The 22,917-nt window shown below is 43.1% G+C and overlaps 1 protein-coding gene across 5 annotated transcripts in view; it reads right to left on the bottom strand.

Annotated features, from left to right (window-relative positions):
• Positions 1–22,917, bottom strand: part of LOC124343144 (peroxisome biogenesis factor 1-like) — a 95,274-nt gene that overhangs the window by 28,108 nt on the left and 44,249 nt on the right. For 2 of the 5 annotated variants that reach the window (XM_046796318.1, XM_046796320.1), the window contains exon 21: positions 22,445–22,562. The gene's annotated coding sequence lies outside the window, so the exon portion shown is untranslated. Of the gene's footprint in view, positions 1–16,040; positions 16,273–21,466; positions 21,712–22,444; positions 22,563–22,917 lie in introns of those variants that run through there. The other 3 variants (XM_046796322.1, XM_046796324.1, XM_046796325.1) reach the window with 3 other exon arrangements.

Here is a 22,917-nt window from a genome sequence, read left to right as displayed (position 1 = left end):
TTCTTCACTCCTTCACCTGATTGATGATGAAACCGAGTCACATTATAAAGGGGGGAAGTTGGAACTGTTACCTATAGTCCTGTCTCTGCCTCTTGCTACTTCTTCTGCATTTTCCCATGGAAAAACCGGGGGGGAAAGAGAATACATAGAGTATTGCTAACACAATAGCCGCTCCCCTCTTTTCTCTTTTATGTTATACTCTGTACCTAGGTCTTCATCTATTACTCTTTCCTCTGCGCTGTGTATACACGCTTTTATTTTTCGGTCCTTCGACTTGCCATAGTAACGACCTCTTTTTCACTTTTTATATTTCAGGCGTTGGTGGGGTGGGGTCGAGAGAGAGAGAGAGGGGGAGGGATCGACGTAACAGCTCATTTATCTACGGTCATTTCGTCTATTAGACAAAACCAAGGACTCCTTTACTTATTTAGTGAATAACACAAGAGCTCAGAGGCAAGTAATAACATTAAGTGTACCTTGACACGGGGAGGTCATGCCGGATGAGAAGGCGGGGCAGTCTAGTCGTTGTTTAAGTTTCTTTTTTTTATTATTCTTTTTTAATGAAATGAAATTCAATTTGGGCAAACACAAAAAAAAAGGGGGAAAAAGAAACAAATGGGAACGTGATGGAAGGCTGTTGTGCAGAAATCAAGAGAGAGAAAAAAAAAGAGTTGCGTGTCAAGATAACTAGTTGATATCTCCATAGTTGTACTTATTCCATTATTCAACCGTCGCTCTTCTTCTTCTTCTTAAGTTTTGGTTGTTTTAACCCGAGGTGATATTTCCCTGTCTCAGTGTATGTACGTGTGTTTCGCTCAGGTGTCAGTCGGACATATACACACACACCGAACTGGACAGCTGCTATACTTTTGTGATTTCCTCGATAGCAGCGCAGCTCCACGCGTTCATAAATAAAAAAATTAAATCAAAACGGAGACAAGAAAAGTCCAGAAAGGTGATGGGAGGGAAACAAAAATAAGAAAAATAAGAAACCAGTCCCATGAATAATTCATTGAAATGGTCGCAACCGTCGCAACCTTTCGCGGCTCTGGCACATATGGAGCAAAACACCAGATAGAGACACGAGAAAACACCTTTGAAGCAAGCGCTTGACACTCCCAAGTGCGCTGTCAATACTACAACAATGTGACAATTCCTCACAGCAATCACAAGTCAATTTCAGCAGACAAAAAAAAAGGCCAGTCTTATTATGACCCGCTATGAGTGAAAAACAATAGCACAATGGCCAAGACCAAATGTTTCAGGAAAAAAAAATAGTTTCTTTTATCATTCGTTGAAAATCGTTCGTACCAACAAACGGCGACGCAAAAAAGAGAGAGAGGTATGGAATACCCTGGAGGAGGTTCTACGAGATTTATGGACGAGGAGCATGCTCTTAGAGACGTATTAGGTACGTATAAAAACTCCTCCGAAAACAGAGAACAAGGGCAGTGCAGCTCGAGAGGTATAAATAAATGAAAAGGAAGAAACAAACCAAACAAACTACAAAAGAAAAAAGGAAAGAAAAAAGAAAAAGAAAAAAGAAAAGAGTTATGCCGAATTTGATGCGTCGAAACAGGCGGACAGGGCGCGCGCAGGAGGCGAAAAGGGCCGAACCCTTTGCCGGATAATTAGGTTTCGTGTTGATCTGCCTCTTTGAAAGGCAAATGATCTCATCAAGCGGTCGTAAATAATTGGCGGTGCACATGCGGTGTCGGCACGTCGGTTTTGGAAGAGCGACGAGCAAGGATGGAGAGTTTCCGCCCAAGCGCCCCCGTCCATCACGCCGCTGCCGCCGATCCTTTGAGGCCGGGGCAAACGGCAGCGATGCCAACCACTACCACTACTACCAGCCTACCGCACCATCAGCCGCCAAAAGGCAACAGCAGCAGCAGCGGCAGCAGTTGGGTTTACCGAAAAAGAACTCTCGGCCACGGTCTCTCAACAACCCATTTGAAATGCGCCAACTTCTAATGGGATAAGTACAGGGCAGAAGCGCATCATCGACCAACGATGGAAGAAAAAGAAAAAAGAAAAAGGGAACCAAAGAAACTAGCTCACAGAAGGATTGCGCACCCCCCTCTCTTCTGTGTTATCCGGCAGTGAGAGGCGGTTCGACTCTTATGAGGTGGGAGGGGTTTTTTATTTTATTTTTCTGTTTTCTTTTCTTTCTTTCCCTATTTTTCTTTTTCCCGAAAGAGAAAGAAAATTGCAGCCAGTCCTGTATAATTAAGCCTATTCGTTTCAAACAACGAGCCGATGTCGGTTGCGCTCTGCGCTCGATGATGGCAGAGCAGCGGGTACAACGAGCGCAACCGACTCGGAACTGAATGCAAAGAAGAAGAAGAAAAAAAAAATACATATCCCGATCGTTTTTTCTTCTTCTTCTTTTTTCCAGTTCTTTATATTTTTCTTCTTTCAAAAGAACTGCATAAGTGTCTCTTTAAACTCCGGGCCGGCTTCTCTCTTGTTTGCCTTGTCTATTAGACAAACATGCGGGCGTGCACACGGCACCGCAGTACGATGCATACCAGCACGTAAATAATTCTCCCGCTCCTTGTTGCTGCTTACTCTTCCAATTCTCCTACAGTCCAGTTTCTTTATTTTCCTTAATCGCTGATGGCTGTTAAAAGGCCGAATCATCATCGCACAAGAGGAAGACCTAACCCGACAGCCCGCCCACCCAAAAGAATTAAACGAGCGACGGCCTCTTTTTTTTCCCTTAACGTCCTATGCGGTCGGGCTCACGTGTCGTCGCATCGCCGGGAATCTTCTTCTAAATCACACATATGCTTTACATAGTGTCTTCACCCTACACAAGTCGGCTGGGGAAAAAAATAAACACAAACAAAACAGAAAAGGGCTTTGTCGGCACTGTCTCTATTTTAATATCCCGAAAAACACGACAATTTCCCCCCTCTTTTTTTTCAAGTTCGTTTGCGTGGCGGACGTCGGTTTCTCTCACCACTTTGACTCTGTTTACATGTACGGTAAGACAGTTGTAATAACCCTGCGTGTAGCGTATTACCTAAAAAAGTATACGCCAAGTAGCCAAGGTGCAATAACAAGTTAGAGAAATGAAGAGAGAAGGATTCCAAACATCCGCTTTATGCCACTTAGACCTGCTGATTGGCAACCAGATCCAGAAAATGGATTTCAAGTAAATAATCAAAGTGAACAAACCGAAGAAACATCAAATAACCCGTTTTCAAGAAAACGGCGTTTTACTTTGAAAAGGATAAAACTTTAGTTCCAGCAGTCAGCGCAGGTCGTTTCGACTTCATCGCTTTCAGAGTTATGAATAAACACAGGTTTAAGGAGAATAACAAGCCAGTGAAAGAGCTGTCTTGGTGATTTATGCCAAAATAGAAGAAGCAGCAAAGCTCCAGACAATTGCAGCATACACACATTTATACAGTTAGACGCATACACCCAGCGCAAATAGTTTCTATCTTTAGAATTTGCTACCTCCTCTTCATTTCCTCCCATAGTTCACCCCCTCAGAAGAGAAACAATACAACGAGAGAAAGTCAGATAGCACAACTAGTGTACTAAGAGAGAGAGAGAGACCAAGCCATGAAGCTGACGTGTGTCGCTTTTGTGATGATGCCAGCAGCATATAGCAGCGTCGGGGCCGAATGAAATGAAAGGGAGAGTCTATACATGCGTATGTATATATAATGTTTTATGTATGGAACAGTAGACGGGAACAAGAGGAGGAGCATTTTTATTTTACGACAAGTTAGCGTGCCTTTCGACCATGCAATATGCGACCGAATAAACCGACAACAAACCGTCTATGCATCGCGGACAACATGGAAACAGCAGCAGCAAAAAGAACAAGAAACGGCAGCCAGCAGAGAACGGTGACCTATTGTTTTCCCTTCTTCCTGTCTAGTCTCTAACTCTATATCCCCCTCACTGTTTTGTGATGGATGTTTGTTGTTTTCTATGTTCTCCATGCCGGCAGAAGCTTTTGATATCGCGGCTTCTGTTCCTGCCCTTCACAGCCAATGCGGACATGTTTGTTGCCCGATGCAAATCTTAACAAACAACGACACGGACATTGGGATCGAGCCATGACGTTCAACTATACGCACACGGCTCCCATGGGCAAACTAAATTAAAACGCTGACATGACAATGTCCGATGCTGGCCCTGACATGACTCCGATAGGCTGATATCAATTTTCAGTTCTATGCAGAACGTATTATTAATAATGGCCGAATCATCAGTTATTCAGACCCAACAAAGACACAAAAAGCCAGAGACAGCAGCAAAGGCTTGATTAGTATTCGGCCTTCTCAATCCCCCCCCCCCTCCCCCTCCACATACACAACGTTTTTCCGAGAAAATTTATCAACGAAAATTGGATGGGAATTGAAGCCGGCATGTACCAACAACACGGTCGGGACAGCAGATGAGAGATAACAGGCCAACGAATCAATTCCCCCGCACACCAAATGCTGATTCGATCCTTATTCAATCAACTATTCAATTCCGGTTTTGTTAGCGCCAATCCATGATGGATTGATGCCAACCGTAACGACCCCCGCTGCTGTTCGCTGATCAATGTCGAAAAACAAACGACCAACAACAACATTCCATCACAGATTTTTCCCCTTTTTTTAAAACAAATTCCTAGTCGTACGGTGTATATGACATCAGCTTAGCCGTATTGTGTCGTATACACCGACTGGTCTCAATATCCAGCCCTTTCCGGTTCGAGTGGGAGGAGTTGCCCACCTGATTTTCATCCGTTGGCGAATAAATCTGCTGACAAAACGCGTGTCCCTCTATAGTTATATGGTGGAATAGATTGCAACGGTTTTTTTCCCTTTCATCGACGAGTTCTTTTTCCCAGTCAATGAGACAAGTGCAGAGTAGAAAATACGCCATAGTTTGTTATCATTGCTCTTTTTCTGATTCTTCCTTTCTCTCCGTCATTCTTTGCCATTCGGTTTTGTTCCGTGTTCTCTCAGCGTCAGGTCCGAGCCTTTCACACATACCATTGAAGGTGTCGAGTTATGTGGATCAATAGGGAAGTAAAGAGGAGGAGGCATTTTGTATACGGCCGAACGGAGGGCCATCGTCAGTCAACTAAATACCAGAAAAAAGGTGAGAAAGGAAGAAAAAGAAGAAGAAAAGAAACGGTTATTTTTCTTTGCTGGAGACCCCCGAACACCCGATGAATTCGTCGTTTGACATTCCTGAGCTTCTTTCCCCTCAACAACCCCCTCCTGTTGGTTCTCTCACTCTCCTTACTCCATTCCTTGTGTATCCCATTCACCTTACCTTCAAATCAGGTGAGAAAAGAATTTGCCTCCGCTCGCACCACAAACACCCATTGATTCTTTCCTTCGTACTTTTTTTTTATTTTAGACATTGGCACGTTAACTAGTTACATCGATTTTTCATTTCTTCTTCCTACTTCTTAGCAAAACGGTTAAGACTAACTGGACAAAAATTACTCCGGGTAATAAGGACCGGGGATATGTAGCAACCAAAAGTGTCCACTTGCGATGTGAAACCGCAGTTCCCTTCCAGCTGTGGCTATTGCGAGCACATCACGAATAGTGGAAGGTGTGCGTTGGCACACCTTAAAGAATTCTTTGACAATTTTTTATTTCTTCCAGAAGCGGCTTCGACTTTAGCTTCACACGAAGGAGAATAGGCTCCCTTGACCGGCCTGTCAACCCGTTTATGGTCAACAAAAGAAGATCGCCGGGTGGGTCTCCCCCCTCCCTTCTTAGTATACACATAGTGGTGGAGTACTATAGTTGTATAGCGAACTAAAAGCCCTTGGAAGAAAAGAATAAAAAAGAAGGGAAATACTACTATGAAGAAAAAAAGGAAAATAGAGAAAGGAGTAGGATGGACAAACCGAATCGCTTAAGGAGGCATTTTCTATTCTTCTTCGTCATTTTGCCTTTTCTTCCTCATCGTCGCGGAACACACCTGGACACAACCAAAAACTTCTTTCTTTTTTTTCCCTTCTCAACATTTTTGCGTGGACTGTGCCGGGTACTACCAGTTTACCTCCTTTCATAAAAGAAGGAAGGAAAAGACATCAAATGTGAACCACAGCAGCACTCAAAAACAGGGCCTATAGTTGTTGCTGCTGCTGCTGTGGCTCTCTGTTCCAGTGTTCTTCCATTTGCCCCCTTTTGCGCTCCTTTGATGATGAATTCCTCCTCCAGACCCAGCCCTCATTTCCCAGTTGGCCTTTCTCATTCTTCTCCTAGTGTTCTTGTTCCAGCTTCTAATCTCCTATACATTTACCCGAAAACGATAAAAGAACACAAGAAGAAGAAGCTCGAGGAGGAGGCCAAAGAAAAGAGGAGGGAAAACAAAACACCAAAATAACACAACCCTCCTCCTACCATCTTCTTCTCTCTCTCCCACACAAAAAAGAAAAAATTAAAATTAAATAAAAAGGTAGGAGGTTCCACTCGGTTCTGCTTCGGAGGAGTCACAGGAGGGACATTGTTTCTGACCAGCCCAGCAGACACCAAGTGGCTGGGTGTATATACATAATACACTTAAAAAATAATAATAATAAAAATAGAAGGCTTTCTTTTCTCTCTTGTTTTATTATTGTGCGGGCGGGTTTTTTTTTTTCATTCTTGTCTTCGCCTTTCACTGTGTCAACACAATAACCTTTCTAAATAAAAATACACCCAACTCGATCTCGCTGAACTTCTTTAGTCATCCTCCATTCGAGAGCACAAACAACAAGCCGAGCGAGAAACAAGACGCAACAATCGAAAGCTTGTAACGAGATTTCACCTCGGATCAAAAAGGAATTTTTCGTTTTTTTGTGTTGTTTTTCTTTCGTTTTGTTTCTGAAGGGTTCCCTTATTTCCTTTATGATGGCGAGAATGCAGGACATGTATATAAAGCTTGACAATTTTCAATGGCCGAAGGGTCGAAACAAGAGGTGCAACGATGGGTTTCCTTCAGGTGCCGCAATCGCCAAGAAACTTTCGGGGGTACACGCCCGCAACTTGGTTATGTTTTGAAAAAGAAAAGATAGGTACGCAATAATGCGGCCATTATTCGGGGTTCTCAATTTATTATTCTCGTCAATGTTCCGCTGTCTCCTTGTATAAATTTAGTAGCGAAATAATAACAACGTCAAAAAGAGAGAAGATACTCCATTGTTGTCACTCTTCATTTGTCTTTATCTCATCATCCGTTGTACTACTAGAAGAAGAAAAAAAAACAGAAGTTGAAGGTAATGGAATGGAAGAATCTCATGGAAAAAAAAGAGAAGCTGAAGCTCGGAAGCACCAGGCCCAACATTTATCGATAGATGGACAAGATACACACCAAGACGAAAGGAACACACACATGAACTTGGCTGCCGTACATCAAGTGGTACGAGATGCGGATACAACATCTAAATGGAGGAGGCCAAGTAGAAGAAATATCCAGGCGGAAAAAAAGGTACAAAACTAAAGAGCCAGGAGGAATCGAGCGAAAGACCTGACATGTTCATTCCGCACACAACACACAATACCCAAATAGGAAAGAAGAAGAAAAAAATAGAAGAAAGAAACGAGGTCTTATTGTGATGGCTTTTGTCCAACCCTGTGGGCTTTTAGTACCGGGGACACACCACCACAACTACTACCAAAGAACTTCTCAACAACAAGACAGACAACGACAACAACAACACCTAAAAAAATCACTATAGTTGCTTACCACCTCAATGTGGCTACGTGTGTTGGACGAAAAGTGATGTGAAACTCAATAAGATGACGGGTCATAAACGGACAAAAAAAAGGACCTTTTCATTTCATCTCATCCAAAAAACCGTGTGTCTAATATACACCCGTCCCTATAGTCTTGTATACAACATTCGTATCTAATCCGTCTCCTATACAACACGGTGGTTATAAATAAAGGGAATAAAAGAGACGGACAAAAATTGGGGAATTCAACAAAAGGACTAAGAGAAACAAATCAACCAACGGTCAAATGGATATTGCCCAATCAATTAGGCCTTTTAGTCAGCGCGACACCCTGGGACAAAAGGGAAGAATATAAAGGTCCAACAAAACACGGCGGTATAAGAATTTATTGAAATAATAAAAATGAAACAACAAAGTTTCATTTCGGTTCTCTTCCAGCAAAACACTGCTAGCAACGCTAGTCAACTTTACGCGCACAATTTGACACGTCGAAAGAAAAACCGTCACTCGACTAATAATTCCAAAGGGAATTGAAAAAAAAAAAAAAAAAAAAAAAACTCGGAGAAAAGAAAAAGCGGCGGACAATTGACAGCATCATTGTGAAACAATATGCATAAGCTGGTCCGAGTCCAAGGCTATAAGATTATAAAAGAGCCAATCTTCGCTGTTGGCCATGGACGCTTTAGAGAGAGAGATAAAAGAAGCCAACGTCAGTCTGTAGTTTTGTACCGGTTGATGGTGGAACACTGGAATCGTTTCAATCAATCAGACACCGGCCGTCTCTCTCTCTTTCTCGCAGAGTGATCTTGTCAGTGTTGTGTGTGTGAGAAACAAGGGGCCCACCAACAAACAAGTTGAGTGTACACGACCGCATCCATAGTTGCTGCACATCACATTAGACATAAAACCAAAAGAGCCAAGAAATCTAACGCAGGAGAAGTAAGGAAAAAAAAGGGCACGAGAGATGGAACAAGCCAAGAGATCGGAGCAAGAGAAAAGAGCTTTCAAATCAGCTGTCAAGCCGTTTTTTGAATCTACATGTTTGATTGACGTAGAAACAGAGAGGACCGCTCTGATGGAACACGGGCGTTGAAGTCACCTCAGAGCAGATACCAGACGTTTCCCTTTTATTTTATTTGTTAATATTTATTTATTATTTTCAAACCAGAATAGATAAAAAAAAAGAGAGAATAGGCAAAGAGGAGGAGAAAAAAAGAGAACAAGAAAATGACACGCGTCATTGACGTCAGGTAAAAAGTAAAATAAAATAGAAAAAATAAGGGAACTAGTTGGTGGTGGATAAACAAGCATTGTCAAGTTATAAGAGGAGAGAGAGAGAGATATACACTCTCTGGCTTATACAAGAGAAGAAGAAGAAGAAGAAGAAAAAAGGTTTCCACACGCACGAGAGAGAGAGGCGGTTATTACAGCAAAGAAAAGAGGAACCTCAGCTACACCAGAAAGAATGTATTTCACTGGAGGGAGGTGGCCCCCAATAAGTTTTGTGCAGCAGATTTTTTTAGAGTTGGCGCGCTCTGGTCGAACGCCCAATGAACCTCCTATAGGCCCCGGCATTCTCGTCGTTCTTCTCACGACCCCCTTCAACCTCGTTTTCCTTTTTTCTTTCTTTCTCTCTCTCTTTAATTTCTTAACAGTTTCTCCTCTTACAACATGTTCTCATCTACCAGAGTGGCCCGTGAGCTGCTGGGAAAAAGACACCTAAAAGAGCGCCATCCTCTCGTATACGGGGACGCCCCGTGAATAATTAGCACCTCGGCCCCTTTAGCGGTGAATGTCGATAATTTCTGAAACAAACTTGGATGTCTACCATGATGACGGTCGCAGCAGAGCAGACCTCCCTCCTATTTGTGTGGGGGAGTATCTCTGCTCCAACCGAGCAGAGTCGTCGGTCAACTGCTTGCAACGCCGTAGGTGGCGCGCTTAAAACTTTTGAGACCAAACTACTATATTCTTTTTTTTCTTCTTCTTTGGAATGTTTCTCATTCTTCTTTTCGTCTATTCGAGTCTTTCTCTTTGCCTTGGCTTCCATGAGCCATGGATCCCGTCGCCAAAGCAAAACAAGAGGCCGGAACTCGACTCACCGCTGCGCAGTGGAGTCCCGCGTTCGCGCTCTAAACCAAAAATTTCGTATGCAAAAAAGGCAGACACGCTAAGGAACCGACGTCGTCGTCGACGACAGTCGCGTGAATATGCAGATCCTACATCACACGGCCCACGGAGTCAACCGAGACTACACGCATCTCATGGATATTTTCTATTCTCTCATTCCCCAAACAAAAAATAAGAAGAAAAAAGAAACAACCCCCGTAGAAGAAGAAGAGAAAAAAAAGGCCATTTAATCGTCCATCGATCACCACCTCTTAGCTTTGAGATCGGACGCGCTAGCGACGGGAGATTTTTTTTTTCCTTATTCTTTACCCAACGGCCAACTCAAACAAAAACTCTTGTCTTTTCTTCTCCTGATCGCACAGTTTGTCTCCTTCACAAAATGTTAGAGTGATTTGAACACGAAAACTTTAGCGCGTTCGACTCAAATTATGCGCAAGCGGATATAACGCAGGGGTGCAGATCCACTTCATTCCAAGAGAAAAAGGAAGAGAAGAAGAAGAAGAAAAAACCAGAGAAACGTTATTCCTCTAACTTAACCTCGGCGTGACACACGTCCCATTACACAAACATGAATTCAAACAACTTACAAGACGCTAGAAAAATCCGCCTCCTCCGCTCACATCAAAGTTGTTCTTTTCCCCAGTGTTTTACATAGACGGATCGGATCCCCGTCTGTTTGTGATTCCTTTCTGTCCGCCTATTTTCATGCAGGTACAAGTTGGAGGCCGTAACGTAACGCGGATTACGTCGTGTTTGTACACACAATGTAATACCTCCGACGGCTGATATTGTTTTTTTGAAAAATTGATGAATGACAAGCAGAAAACAGGCCTTTCCCCCGACTGATTTGATTGTTTCGGCCCACAATTTCATGTAGGTCCCACATAAAACAACAACGCGCACCGTCAAGGTAAACACAAAAGCGATAGCAAATCGCATCCACATATTTCATCGGCAGGCCATTCCTAGACATTCCGGCCGACCGTCGAGGGATTGACAATGTGACGTTTGTTGCCTCAACTACCTGACGCGTCACAGCAGCCCATTATTGGCGTTTATTGTGTCTTGCAAAAGCTATTATTCAACATCCGGCCTTTTTTCTTCATTTTTCTTTTACAAGGCACGCGGACACAAACGAACTGTAAGTAAAGTGAATCGTTTTCAATAGAGTCAACCCAAAAAAAAAGTCTATTTTTTTTTTATGAAACGAATCCTAGCGCACACATACAAAAAAACGAGAAAAGAAAAGACTTTGGGGAGGAGAAGAAAAAAAAACACAGGTGGGGGGAGGTGGGCACGTCTTTTTTTTTAATGCCGAGGCTATCAGGTGTTGTGTATGCGCCATCACAAAAGGGAAAAGAGAAGACGATGGCCAAGTAGTGGTAGCAGCAGGGAAATAAAGCCAAAGGGAGATCACCACCACGTCTAGAGAGAGGATGTGTGCAAGAAGAAGAGGGAGGCTGCATGTGTCATGGATGGGAAACAATGCCACACAACCAACCCCCCAAAGTCCTTTTGGCAAAGTGGCTTGGGCTGACTCGGCAGGCGGCCCTGACACCTTCTCATTCTTGTGGAACGCGACATTGTCTTCGTCCTTGTGTCTTTGGCGCGTACGACCTCCACTTGTGTCCTCCTTCTTTTCTCTCTCCGGGGACGGATCTCTCAGGTGAGTGAAGAGCGGCCGATCCATCGTCCAAATGAGAAAAGAACAAGACGCAGGGAACCGGATGAGGGAACACTAAGCACAAAGCTACCACCAACTGTTTCTCTCTCTATGCATTCAAGCCTACGGGAGAAGATGGCCTTTCATTTTTCTCCAATAGCCCCAAAAGAAATTCATCTCTCATACTACAAAAAAGAAAACGACAAGATTTTTTCTTTTCCTGGGGTGTTCTATAGACATTTCCCGAGGGAAATGTATACACATTCAATTGTAGAACAGGCTTTTCTTTCGGCCCGTTCTTCTTCATCCAACAATTTTTTTGTTGTTTTATTGTCCAATTGACAATGACGCGCTGGCTTTTGATTTGCGCAGCATTTACAAGGTGCAAGTGCCCTGCCCTGAACTTAATAGCATCATCTACAGCTTAATAGAAGGAGAAACAATGCATCAGCTCATTGGATCTTGTTCACTCTCCAGTTTCCTCATCTTTTTTTTTTTCTCTATTCATTTCGAAGTCAGAAAAAAAGAATAGAAAAAAAAAAAAATCTCAAAAGCTCTTTGCGCACATCAAGGCTCCGGCTAGAAGAGACTAGCGCGCGCACGTCTTTTGACCCCCCAAGATGCTGTCAAATGATTCCTCTTCTTTCCATCTTCTCTTCTTTTTTTTTTATCCCGAGGAGACCCTCAGCGGGTATCCCATTAGTCCGGGCGGTATGTTCGGGTTGGGCGCAATGTCACGTGAAACACCTCGGGAAGTCTCATATCTTATGTGTTACCACCACCGGGACGAGTGTACAAGTTTACAAGGAAGAAAATGGGAGGGAAACTGCGCCGCTTTAGAGCTCACACAGTGTCGATGGTGGAGGTTCGTGTTATACACCGACACCGTGCATATGATGTCACTGTCCAATCGCAATCACATCTCCAGATCTTATCTTTTCCTACACTTCACGTGGTGTCTCTCGCTCTTTTCTCTGCGCTCTGGGTTATAATAATAAAAAGAGAGGAAAAAGAAAGAAAGAAAAAAAGAATAACATGATCGGTTTCCTTCACATAATCGATATCCCATCAGACGGACGGATCACAAACGGAGCGCGCGTTCTTTTACAGATATAATAACCCGAGATTCCTTGGCGAGATGTGGTTCACTTCTTCGACTCGGTCGCCGCCCTGCGATAGAATGTGTCCACCTACACGCACACACACACAATCCGTTTGAAATAAGAAACAAAATTTCTTTTAAAAAAGAAGAAGAAAAAAAATAAGCTAATGGGCGGTTTATATGTTAGCTCAATTTGACGGGCTGGATTCTATTCCCTAGCAGGTCACAAAGGTCAACCTGTCGTTTGGAATGCGCACAACCTACACCTCTATCTAGTGACTCTGGTAATTTCCACCAGTCCTGTTCACTGAACGCTGGACATTCCTGTTTTTTTTTTTTCCAAATTTTTATTTCATTTCAGAATTGAGTCGACCTTTATGGATATGGTACCAAGTGAGAGAGAGAGAGAGAGACCCTTGGTATGTGTTCTATAAGCTTCTTCTTCTTCTCCGGCCAGCCCGTTTTAGGGTGTGTGTTGGGAATCCAATTGAGAAAAGGTGTACGACTGCCTCAGTATGTCTCTGTGTGTGACTGCATATGGGGGAGAGTATATGCACACTATAAAAGAGGGGGTTTCTCCAGGATTTGTGTACTACCTGGAATGCTTCGAAGAATAGGGCAGAGAAAAAAAGGAGCGGTTCACCTGACAGACAGCCTGTCGCCTCAGCTTCTTCTTCCATTCTACCCCCTCACCTGAAATAATAATAATAATAAAAGATGGAAAAAAAAGAGAGAAAGGTCCTCTCCACCTTTAGAGTTCCCTTTTCTTCAACACACAGGGACACACCATCATTTACGGCCGGAAGTGCTGTCTCTTCTTTTCAGTGTCCAGTTCTCTCTCCTGTCCAGGGCTACTATAACCCCTATTCTCCCTCCTCCTCCTCCTACTTCTACCACGTATCTATTCATCCACTTAAAGAGGTGGTGGTGTGTTCGGTCCCAATCAGCCTAACTATTCAACTTTTATGTCGCTGCTGTGAGCCCCGGAGCTGGCACAAGATGACACTTCAAGAGTCCCTTATTCTCCATCTACCCCCACCTGAATGGCTGCGACGCATCGGGTCACAATGTTACACACAGCCATGATTTACACACGACACACAAGCCAACATACATACATATATATCCGACAGCATTTCTCTTTCTCTCATTCTATAGACTCCTCCTACTAGACGTTTCCTTATTTATCCTTATACGACCGTTTGGATCTTTTCTTCAGACTCGCACTTCCACACTCTTTTCGCCTTTGCAAACCCGGCGAAAACATCAAATTACACGCCGTTACAACACACACACACACATCAGCCGATCACCGAATGTCTTTCAGCCTTGCTTTGGCCGAGAAGAAAAGAAAAACATTACTTCACGTAAAATAGGGGGGAAAAACGCGCGTGTTGTCACGACCGGGCTCACGGCTCTTAAAAAAAAAAAAAAAACCCAAAACATTTTTTTTTCCTTTTCGTTCCATCCACTGCGGCCGTCGCCGCTCCGAATGGCCGCCGGAAAAAGAAAAAAAAAAGAAACTGTAAAGAAAATTGCGCTCACGGGGCTTGTAACAGGGCAGCCCAAACACAACATGCGCAAGATAGAATTGGACAGAGAGAGAGAGTAAAAAAAGGAAAAATGATTAGCATAGCAAAGGATCCACCGCTCTGGTCACATAAAAAGAGACGAAGAAAAATAAAACGAAAAGAATAGAATTGAAAATCGTTTCTTATTTTTAAGGAACCATCTGTATAAGTAATACAGTACACGAATAATGTTTCTGAGACGCGGTTGAGAAAAACAGCAGTTGAGAACACGCGGACAAGAGGTGGAGGACCAACACAAATATATCCGGCCGTAATCGCTGGATGTCCCGAAAGAATAAAACATGTTTTTGGAGAAAAAAGGCGCAGCTTTGTAACACGCAGTTATTGTACGGCACATTAAAAGAGTGTATCTGTGCTAGCAGTTGATTTACCCTCCCGTGTTTACACAAAAGGAAATGAAAGGAAAAGAATCCGGCGCGTGCGTTTCTCATTTGCGTGCATAATGCGACTTGAATTATTCCATGAAAAAAAAAAATGGGAATCAATTAAACGGCTGCTAAATAATCGCCCTGTTAGCGCAACCGTCTATTATCGCGATTGGAATGTAAAAAAACGCCTCAATAGAAATGGAGCCGTTGATCGTGACAAGTTCTTTGGATGAATAAAATTATCGAGAAAAGAAAAACCACCCAATACGCTGGACAAAACACACGAGACAGAAGAAGAAAAAAAAAAAAAACAGAACTGGAATTTTCATTCCTCCTGGAAAAAAAAATCATAAAAGATGGATTCGATCCGGTTTAACAATAAATGTAAAGAAATGGCCATCAGATCCAGTTGCTGGTTGAAGTGTATATCAATAGGGAGGAAAAAAAAGCGTCCCCAAGACCAAAAAATTGTCCATTTTCTTCTTCTTTCGATTCTACTAACCTCTCGGACGACATTCATCATGGGTGGATATGAAATGTACCAAAAAAATATAAAAGGAGAAGCTGACTCGGCACTTAGCCATCATATTCAGTGTGCACTGACAAAAGGAGGAGACACACACAAACTAGCAAGAATGGATTTCGATAAAGGAAGAAAAAAAAAAGAAACGATGGATAGGGGCTGAAACACGGGAAGAAGAAACCAGAAAAAATGCCCAGCATTTAAAGAAGAAGAACACAAATGAAAAGAAAAAGTCGTCATTGTCAGTTACAATGAAAACGCATCCTTCCGGCTGTGGCTCATCTTGTAGGGGGGTCTCTCTTTCTTCCTTCACCGATAAAAATTGTCATTTAAGAATGAAAAGAAGAAGAAAAAAACCATGGACGATGCGCCATTATCGCTATATGGTATCCCCTTGTATATAAATACACTACAAGTGATGCTGGACGATGGTGCAGTGCACACAGCACTGTGTAAAAAAAAAAAGAAGGAACAGAGCGCTACCACCTGGGCTGGCGCAGCAGCTCTTGTATTCTATTTATTCTCCAGCACAAAGTTTATTTGATAGCAATACACAGCAGCTTCTGGGATCAACAAAGCGCCAACTCAGTAGGGGACTCCCCCATTCCACAGAACAAAAAAAGAAGAAACGAAAGAAGAAACCACCGCCACTATATGCACCACCACACACCTGTGAAACGAGGATTTGTCAGTGGATTTACAGAGAGCGTATAAGGCTCATACCAATGGCGCAAGAAATGATATCCGTATAAAGACACCGTTTCTTTTAGGTAGCAAAAGAGTCCATTGGTTCCGGTCCCTGAATGGCACAGGTCAACCTCAAACATGTCGCAATGAAACAAATCATCTTCCCGAGAGTTCTGAGGTCACACAACTTTGTATTCCTATTTTTGATGGGCGACAAGCTATTTGTCTCTATTAGTTTAGTTTTATCGATCGCCGCCATCAAGGAAGAAAAAGAAGGCAATTTCGGCCAAGTCTTTGGCAAGTCGTGGGAAATCCACTCGCATGCTGAGCCGAGCATCCAGCAGCTCTACGAATTTTCGTTTTTAGTTTTCGAGTCCGTTAAAAAAATCTCGGAAAATAACCATGAAAATAAAGAGAGGGGAACAAGGACGAGATAGAAATCAGCACACACACACACCTGAGGATTCCACCGACCTCGTCGTCGTCAAGCTGTCTAGCTCGACCGGGTTCCTTGAAAAAAAAAAAAATTACTATTCCAACCCCCACAGACTTTAGTGTAAAAGGGAGAAGAATAGAATCTAAGCAGAGAAGGGGAGAAAAGAAAGCCTTTAGACACCCTTACTCACCTCCTATTCTCTTAAAAACACGCTCGGAAATCTCTCTCTCTCTAAGGTATACATGCGCTAGAGTCCCCCCAAAAAAGTGTAAAAGAAAAAAAAATATAAGTAGACCGGTACTATGCATAGTCCGTCCCTTGCTTGCTATCGTGAGGATATATCTCTTCATGTTCGCCTTGTTCTTGTTCTTTCATTTCGCACCGAATGCTGCGCGAGAGGCGATGATAAGAAAGAGGGCGGAGATGCCAGTCAAGAGTCAAGAGGATTTTCGGACGTCAATCACGCCCTGTGGGAGAGCAAGCGAGATATTCCTGCGCTGCTCAAATACAATGGTGCCGACAAATCGACAAGGAGAGAAGAAGAAGAAGAAGAAGTCAGATTATATTGAACACCGGCCCCGCGTACAACACATTTTCCACTTATCATTTCTTTTCCATCTCCTATTCGATTTTTCATTCGAGAAAAAAAAAAAAAAAAAAAAAAAGATTTCAAATGTATGTACGAATCTGTGTGGAATCTGCAAAATAGTTGGAACCATTATCAATAGAGCATATCACCTGGGTGGAAACACATCAAAAAAAGGATAGAGGGTAGAGAGGATTATGGGAAACGGTACTTATGCGGCACCTTATGGCCAGTATCCAGCAGCACGTGCATCGCAGATCTGAAAATTCCATCCACCAGTCGCCCCCTAAAAACGGAAGAGAGCTGCAACGCTACGATTCACCGGCTATTCATGTGCACATGATGTCCGGGAAGCTTTCGGGGGATGTAATCCTCTCCTTTTTTCAATGGATACAAGGAAGGAAGGAAAGTGGGTGGGCAGGCGGATGGATGGACGATGCAACGGATGTTCGGCTGGCTCGTTCTCGCTAACTCGCACTCCAAATCACGTTAGAGATGTTTTATACTGTTCCAATCCAATACCATCCGCTATTGCATCAATGAATAGATTGTCGGAACACATGGCGTTCCAACTAGCTCATCTCGGTCAAGAATGAGAATGTACAGAGAGGCAGCCAGCCAGCCAGCCTCATTTATAGGGGTTTGCCCACTCTCTCATTCTCAGGTGAAAAGGTGCACCGCGTGCAACATATTCCCACCAGAACAGTACCATCGAATGCGCTCCATAGTTTCCCTAACTACAAAAGAGGATAAACAAAGTTGGGCAATACAGCAAACATGTTTGTCATTAAGACTCGTCGCCCATCATAATCTTCAACAGAACGTAGGACGAATGCAACAAGCCCCATTGCGTCACAATAACCAACTTATCAAGCAACAAAACTCAAGAGGAATTAAACTACAAAAAAGATTTTTATTTTAGGGCATTCGACTGTTCAAGAATCGCTAGTAACGGAATGATGTAATAATAAATTACGCAACTGCGGTAAAGAAGGAACACAATCGACTACAAACTCAGCCTCATTAATCGATATAGAAAATCGGGAATTGGATTTACAAGGGGGACCTTGGTTGAATTCTATCGTTTGATTTGTATGTCAAACACTGTCAATAACATTTAAATGGCTTTGCCAATGTCACACAAAAGAAAAAGAAAACCCTGGGGGCGAGCGAATGTGTTTCCCTCGGCGCAACAATAGCATCGAGCGTCGGATTGAGATTGTACGTAGCCGACACAAATAAATAAATAACATAATAATAGCGGAGCAAAAGAGAAAAGGTGAGAAGGGGGGGGGGACGGAAAGGTTATACGTGCAATGACGGAATCTTTTGTTGCGTTTCATCCTGGCACCGTGTGAGAAAAACAAAATTGTGTAGAGAGAGGAAATAGGAGCGAGGACTTTGGCGTTTACACACAATAGGCCAAGGAATAAAAGGAGAAGAAACAACCGTGTGTGTGTGTGTGTGTGCCAGAGCGGTCGTGTCGATTTCAAAAGCTCAAAAGCAAAGTGTGTAGAGATAGCACTATGTGTCACCCACACATGGAATAATACGAGGCTCCTTATGACGTCGATCCCTCGTCTCTGCTGTCTCGGCCACCCCGAATGTTTCATCCCCTGGAAAACTCACCTAGGGCACCACCTCATTCCCTCGTGATGGGCACGTTATAGCAACTGCGGACACACAATCCCGGCATGAGGCCTTTCCTCACATACAAAAAAATATAGGAAAATAGGAAGAAGGAATGACGACGACGACGACAACAACAACAAAAACGAAGGCCGCCCCTCTCTCTTCTGTTGATCATTAGCCTCTGTTGCTGCCTGGTGGTTGTTGGGGGGCCATCGGGATGAGACAGCAGCAGGAGACCGAGCGTCAGCCATCATCCGGCAACTATTAATATGCCGAGTCACCTCCTTCTCATCGAGCCAACAGAAGCGGCAGAAGCCCACGAACAAGACTTGAGCCACATGAGTCGGAATAGTCGGCTTTATTTTTTCCATCATCAATCGTTCTTATATTAGATAAAGAAAGCGCTACAAGTCAGGGGAAGAAAAATCAATGAATGAAAACTCTCACCCCCGGACGACGAGGTCAACCCAATAGGATCTGAGAAACGTGAAAAAAAGAATTCATTTTCTTTACGATTTTCTTACAATCTAAATCGGATTTCTCTGGCGACAGATGCGTTCGGCACAAAATGTTCTAGTTGATCATTTCTTTTTGAAGTGTCATTTCATGTCGTCAGAGATTCTGCACCATCACCTGGATTCCCTGCTGGATTGGAATGCGCCTCTGGGAGTCGTCCTGTCATTTACACGATAATAGAATTTTTTTTCAAATAGAACTCGGACATTCAAAAAACCACCAGTACAGCCGGGCGTGGCTCTTGAATGGAAAAAAATTCGCAATTGTTGAAACCACCGCGCCCAGACTAAACGGAATTTGAGTATCTCCCGATACGACCAGCACGAATAAGAGCCTCATTAAAGGCATTGCGAGTCGTGTGTACGTATAGATATCAAAAGAATAACAGGGCGGATGATCGTTTGCTTGTGATACGTACAAAGTCTAAAGATGAGGCTAGACTCGTATTCTTGCGAACGACGTATATGGGAATCGACCAGGATTTTGATTTGGAACTGAGAATCGGGGAAAATGGAAAAAGAAACGAGACAAACATTCAAGAAAAGAGGCGGAATCTTGATAGAGCCATCACATCAACTCTGTGGTGGTGTGGCACGCTGGGGTCCTTCCATTGAAAAGAAACGGACGTGATGGATTCCTATCCTAACCGAGAAACTTATATACGGCCACCAAGCGGCGCAGCTTCGAGCCTCTCGTCCTGCCAGCATTTTTTTTTGTTGAACAGGCAACGCCGAGTCTCCTAATCCAAATATCAGCACAGAGTGTATGGTAGACGTATACACATCTAAATATACGAACATCCTATATAAGGGGATCGCTTTTTTAGAGCCGAGTTTCAAGAGGGGAGGAAAAGAGGAGGCGCTTTTCAATGTGCACGCGCTCCAAAATCAATCAACTCCCGGCGACATCGGCATTCAAACGCGGCGCTATGTGATGTTTGAGGCTGTCTCTTGTTGTATCCAAGAAGAAGAAGATAGAGACGGGCAGAGATCGACGGACAGAAGAGCGGACGACATATACGCTCCACTTCTTTTCAATCTATAGAGACGTCGACGACGACAACAACAGCGATTTGAGAGAGAGAGAGAGAGAAGAGAGAAAAACCTCCCACGTGAAAAGCATTTGCATCTGACAGCGTCGTCTTCTTCTCCGAAATGGGAAGAAAAGAATCAAAAGAAGAAGGGAACGACAGACAACTTTGCGACAACAAAAGGAGAAAAGAAAAAAAAAAAAAATAAGCGTCTTTGACCTTTCCTCCATTTACGACACGATCAACTCTGGCATCCGCCTAAACTATTTCCAGTTAATACTAGGAAAAGAGTTTCAAAAACCTCAGACGTCGAAGAATTTTGTTTAGCCATCCCAGTGTCATTCATTCCATAGGCTATTGGTGCGTTTATAGGAGTGATTCTCCGATGGGAGTCTCCATATAACCTTTACCGATCCGAAATAATAGCATTTTGGGCATTCATTTTTTCTTTTTTTTTATTATTGAGATCAGACGATGAAATTCAATGGTGAGCCTCCAATAAAGAGAAGAAAACATTTGTGAAAAAATAGCGAGAAAGCAAACAAAATCGTCTGTGGCCCGAAAAAGAAGCTTATAGATATATAGCGATTCTTTTTCAGCGTACACTATTGGGTGAATGTGTCTATGGAGCATACTGTGCACACATCCGACTGTCTGGTGAGGGGGCGGATACACACAAAACCGCCCCGTGTATATGTACAGTTTGTGGATATATCACCAGACGTCTGACCCCGGATACTCTCTCACACTACAAAATACGGTCTGGTCTGGTCTGGTCTGTAGCTATGGGATAATAGGTTGGGGGCCGTCGGGAATCAAATCAGTTAGGACATTGCATACACGACTGCAAAGGAAAGAAAACAAATAGGGAAATGCAGAGTTGCAGGTACAAGTTCTTTTTCTCCCTCCAAATGTCGAGGGAAACTAGAGACACTCTCATTCACAGAAACGGGAAGGTATCAGACAAGAGTAACAAGAGGAAGAAGGGGACTATTATAATGCAAAGAAAGAAATTTATGATACAATTGCCGTCACACGAAAGAGGAAAGAAGAAAAAAAAACTGACTGTGGCGGTGGTGATTCTCTACAACTACGTAGTAAATATACTGTGTTCTCTCTTCTTTTTTTTCTATCTGGCTTTCTCTGTTACAATTGTACGTGTCTCCTGGACAGGACAAGGGCGCGGTTTTTCACTGAGCGACAGTGCAAGAGAGGGGAGAGAGAGAGAGGACATTCACTCTGGAAACGGCTTCAATGAAGCGACACCATCGTACAGTGAATGTACGCCAACTATACTCGCCCATACAAACCGAAGAGCTCACAGTCTCTCACTACTACTGACTTACGGTACTATGGTTCGTCCCTCAATCCTCCCCAAACTCGGTTCATCTCAACTGAGGCATAGCTCCTGTTGCTCCTGGCCCCAATGCCCTGGACCCCATTGTGCGTGTGTGTTGTACCTGATTTTTTTGGGCGACTGGAAGGAGTAAAAAAAAAAACCGTATCGTTTTGCCAGACAAACTGGAGCCGGGATAGACTCCCTTTTCTTATATTCTTCGATTGTGTACACGCATTGAACGAGAGGGACACTGAAGCGGAGAAGAAGAATTTAAAAAAAGAAAAACTATTGGCTTTTTCTTCCCCTTTTTTCGATAGATGGTGTTTAAAATGACGGACAATAGGCATCAGCGGCAATGACCTCTCACCTCGACGCTCCCTTCATTCACCAGCCGTACACAGAGGACCCTGCTGCCCAAAGGAGTTTTGATTGTTAATCAATAAATACAACAAGGAAGGAAAATGTGTACAAAGGGGTAAAAAGTAGAATCGAAAATAGTCGAGAAAACTCCATTAGCTCCAGTCAAGAGAATCCTCTCCAGCCAAATCGAATATCCATCCAAGTTCAAGAAAAGCTCAAGATCCAACTTATTCCCTTTTTCTTTTTACAGCGGATTCGAGAGCTGTGTAAAGCATTTATGAGCGCCCAGTGTATACCCCACCCACTGGATGGATATCTCATAGTCTCGAGTCGAGAATAATGACAATCAACAATCGTAAAAAAATTTAGAAAATTTCAAAGAAAAGAAAAAGAAAATAGGAATGCAATGACCGTTTGGTTTTTAAGCTCCCGCGAGACATTCAATTCCAAATGTGTTGTGGTCAAAGTGTCATTTACAAAAGCCGAAAATTAAAATAGCCCAACACACAAAAAGAGCGCAAGAAAAAAAGGTGTTTCTAACCATATTCCTCCTCCTACCTTTTCTTTTCTTCCACGGCTAATGACTCTCCAAGTCCGACTTTTTAATGTTTTACTTCAAGCAATAGATGAAACACATTTCCCCTTTATTCGCGTCGTAAAAATCGACAGTAAAAGTGGCCTATCAGTCGACGATGGTACATCCATTCTTTTTCGCATTATTGAGATCGACCAATACACGGCTTGACATGCCACCATTTGATAACTAAATGAATCTGGACTCACCGAAAACGAAATGGATCAGTCAACTGGAACACGTACCGTCCGGCATCCATCTCAAAAAGCACCAGTAGAAAATAGTCACATCGGCCATCAATTTGTTCAGAATTCACGTACAGTTCACCTAGAACGTCACGTACACGGACGCGCGATTAAAAATCAAAATGACACGCCATAGAAAAATGCACCTGTCCACTTCGCCACGAGACAAACTACTGCCATTAGCATTAGGCTGACTCAATTCCAGCACTGCCAATTTTTGTAACGCAATAACGAGAGGAAGGGCCAGAAAAATTCGATAAAAATAAAAGAATTGGGGAAAGGTTCGGAAATGAAAATTGTGTAACGCACCCAACCCAATAAGTTTTCGAACCCCTCCTCTTGTTCAAAAGGTGCAATGATAAGAATCAACCTCTACCTCACATTATTGTATTGAAATAATTTAAAATTAATTATAACGGAAAGGTACTTTTACCCCC

This window comes from Daphnia pulicaria, chromosome 6 (genome assembly GCF_021234035.1).
Source record: "Daphnia pulicaria isolate SC F1-1A chromosome 6, SC_F0-13Bv2, whole genome shotgun sequence".
Taxonomy (NCBI): domain Eukaryota; kingdom Metazoa; phylum Arthropoda; class Branchiopoda; order Diplostraca; family Daphniidae; genus Daphnia; species Daphnia pulicaria.
Note: the sequence above shows the minus strand (reverse complement) of the source record. Positions and strands in the feature narration are given on the sequence as shown.